The 3,746-nt window shown below is 43.8% G+C and overlaps 1 long non-coding RNA gene across 1 annotated transcript; it reads right to left on the bottom strand.

The window, feature by feature from the left end:
- Nucleotides 1-2,418: 2,418 nt before the first annotated feature.
- LOC135531256 (uncharacterized) lies at nt 2,419-3,560 on the bottom strand. The gene is made up of 2 exons (XR_010453982.1): nt 2,617-3,560; nt 2,419-2,523 (listed from the first exon to the last, which is right to left on the bottom strand). It is a non-coding gene; the product is annotated as an uncharacterized LOC135531256 (long non-coding RNA).
- Between the last annotated feature and the right edge of the window lie 186 nt (nt 3,561-3,746).

A 3,746-nucleotide genomic window follows, 5' to 3' on the forward strand; every position in this document is an offset into this window, starting at 1 on the left:
TGGCGCCCCCTTGGGTTGTGCCATGGCGGAGATCTTTGTGGGCTATACTCAGCTCTGTCTCAGGATGGTAAGTTGGTGGTTGAAGATATCCCTCTAGTCGGGGTGGGGGCTGTGCTTTGGCAAAGTGGGTGGGGTAATATCCTTCCTGTTTGGCCCTGTCCGGGGGTGTCCTCGGATGGGGCCACAGTGTCTCCTGATCCCTCCTGTCTCAGCCCCCAGTATTTATGCTGCAGTAGTTTATGTGTCGGGGGCTGGGGTCAGTTTGTTATATCTGGAGTACTTCTCCTGTCCAATTCGGTGTCCTGTGTGAATCTAAGTGTGCACTCTCTAATTCTCTCCTTCTCTCGGAGGAGGACCTGAGCCCTAGGACCATGCCCCAGGACTACCTGACATGATGACTCCTTGCTGTCCCCAGTCCACCTGGCCGTGCTGCTGCTCCAGTTTCAACCGTTCTGCCTTATTATTATTATTCGACCATGCTGGTCATTTATGAACATTTGAATATCTTGGCCATGTTCTGTTATAATCTCTACCCGGCACAGCCAGAAGAGTACTGGCCACCCCACATAGCCTGGTTCCTCTCTAGGTTTCTTCCTAGGTTTTGGCCTTTCTAGGGAGTTTTTCCTAACCACCGTGCTTCTACACCTGCATTGCTTGCTGTTTGGGGTTTTAGGCTGGGTTTCTGTACAGCACTTTGAGATATCAGCTGATGTAAGAAGGGCTATATAAATACATTTGATTTGAATCTTGCAACATTAGTTAACTAGTCCAACGCAATAATGACCTGCCTCTCGTTGCACTCCACAAGGAGACTACCTGTTACGCAAATGCAGTAAGCCAAGGTAAGTTGCTAGCTCACGTTAAACTTCTCATAAAAAACAATCAATCATAATAGTTAACTACACGTGTCCTTCGTTGCATATAATCTGACTGAGCATACAAGTATCTAAGTATCTGACTGAGCGGTAATAGGCAGAAGCAGGAGCGTAAACATTCATCCAAACAGCACTTTCGTGCGTTTTGCCAGCAGTTCTTCGTTGTGCGTCAAGCATTGTGCTGTTTATGACTTCAAGCCTATCAACTCCCGAGATGAGGCTGGTGTAACCGAAGTGAAATAGCTGGCTAGTTAGCCTGCGCTAATTGCGTTTCAAACCTCACTCGCTCTGAGCCTTGGGGTGGTTGTTTCCTTTGCTCTGCATGGGTAACCCTGCTTCGATGTGGTGGCTGTTGTCGTAGTGTTGCTGGTTCGAGCCCAGGGAGGAGCGAGGAGAGGGACAGAAGCTATACTGTTACACTGGCAATACTAAAGTGACTATAAGAACATCCAATAGTCAACAGTTAATTAAATACAAATGGTATAGAGGGAAATAGTCCTATAATTCTGATAATAACTACAACCTAAAACTTCTTACCTGGGAGTATTGAAGACACGCTCAAATTGGCCAGAAACAAATATATTTCTTTTGAAACTCGTCAGTCTATTCATGTTCTGAGAAATGAAGGCTATTCCATGCGAGAAATTGCTAAGAAACTGAAGATCTTGTAAAACGCTGTGTACTACTCCTTTCACAGAACAGGGCAAACTGGCGTTAACCAGAATAGAAAGAGGAGTGGGAGGCCCCGGTGCACAACTGAGCAAGGGGACAAGTACATTATAGAGTGTCTAGTGTGAGAAACAGACACCTCACAAATCCTCAACCGGCAGCTTCATTAAATAGTACCCAGTCTTAACATCAACAGCGAAGAGGCAACTCCGTGTCTAGTGTGAGAAACAGACGCCTCACAAATCCTGCTGGCTTTCTCGGCAGAGTTGCAAAGAAAAAGCCATATCTCAGACTGGCCAATAAAAAGAAAAGCTGGGCAAAAGAACACAGTTACTGGACAGAGGGAGATTGGAAAGAAAGTGTTATGGACAGACGAACCTAAGTTTGAGGTGTTTGGATCACAAAGAAGAACATTCATGAGACGCAGAAAAAATTAAAAGAGGATGGAGGAGTGCTTGACGCCATCTGTCAAGCATGGTGGAGGCAATGTGATGGTCTGGGGATGCTTTGGTGGTGGTAAAGTGGGAGATTTGTACAGGGTAAAATGGATCTTTAAGAAGAAAGGCTATCACTCCATTGTGCAACGCCATGCCATACCCGGTAGATGGCACTTAGATGGCCAATTTCCTCCTACAACAGGACAATGACCCAAAGCACAGCTCCAAACATACAATACCTATTTAGGAAAGAAGCAGTCAGCTGGTATTGTGTCTATAATGGAGTGGCCAATCACTGGATGTCAACCGTATTGAGCTGTTGTGGGAGCAGCTTGACCTTCATATATGGTGTTCCGTATTAGACAGGACGTCCCTGACATGTTTGAAGAACATACAGTACAATTCGATTCAATAATAACAAAAGACGACAGAAAGTAATAGATGTGTCTTGTTTAATTGTCTTGCAAGGTCTCTCTCAATACAGTCATCAGTATCAACCTTTCAGTCAAAGGACTCCATTTAAAAAGCATCTATCTGCCCATCTGTAGAAAAACAAGGAAGAGTTGACGAGTGAAACGTATTGAAAAGGTGATATTACTAAAACACTTGTGATGTACTGTCTTATTAGTAATCACCTTCTGTCCCTTCTGAGGTGTTTGCCAATGCCTGATGGGCATGGCAGTGTAGATCAGCTCCAGGCCACTCATCATAGATACTGGTCATGAAGGAGCCCGACTTCAGCTCCAGTCACCACAGACCGTCACCATACAGTCATAGAAGCCAACACTAAACACACGGTTGAACATAGCTGTGAATTAGGATCTCTGATTGGCTAATTCACAAGGGACACGTGCCAGCATGGCACTGACTGGTTGGCATTACTCACTCAGGCCCAGGAGCAATGTTCCCTCAAAGCTGCAAGCGCAGGCGAGCAGCTTCCCTCGACTGCTGTGCAGAAGAAGTATCAGCCCACTCAGAGAAGCACTAGACTGAACTTCAACTTTCTAGAGTTTTACGTTTCGCTCTAGTGTGGGAATTGTGATCGAATCACTTTAAATGTTACGTACCAAAACGAACATAGTATGCAAAACTAGGATCCCGGATTGCTCGTCGCATGAAGTTAAACTGGACTGTGTTTAGGCTACAGCATGAGCGGTAGTGAGTAGATGCGCTTGTTTTGAGATGAAAGCGAGAGCTGCATGTAGCCACGTGCACATTTTTTCATATTCTAAACTAGTAGGTGAGTTATTAGCCCAGTTATAGCTCATTTCTAGTCAATAATGGGGGAGTGATTGCTTCATACAAGAGCACAAAATGTGTGCATTTCTAGCCATCTAGTAGAATAATAGTGAAGACATCAAAACAATGAAATGACAAATATGGAATCATGTAGCAACCAAAAAAAGGTGTTAACTTGTTACGTCGCGCAATCCCGGATCCGGGATTCTATTTATAGCCTCAAGCTCATTAGCATAACGCAACGTTAACTATTCATGAAAATCGCAAATGAAATGAAATAAATATATTTGCTCTCAAGCTTAGACTTTTGTTAACAACACTGTCATCTCAGATTTTCAAAATATGCTTTTCAACCATAGCTAAACAAGCATTTGTGTAAGAGTATTGATTGCTAACATAGCTATAAGCCTAGAATTCAGCCAGCAACATTTTCACAAAAACAAGAAAATCATTCAAATAAAATCATTTAACTTTGAAGAACTTCAGATGTTTTCAATGAGGAGACTCTCAGTTACATAGCAAATGT

Source organism: Oncorhynchus masou, unplaced genomic scaffold, assembly GCF_036934945.1.
Source record: "Oncorhynchus masou masou isolate Uvic2021 unplaced genomic scaffold, UVic_Omas_1.1 unplaced_scaffold_15655, whole genome shotgun sequence".
Classification (NCBI taxonomy): domain Eukaryota; kingdom Metazoa; phylum Chordata; class Actinopteri; order Salmoniformes; family Salmonidae; genus Oncorhynchus; species Oncorhynchus masou.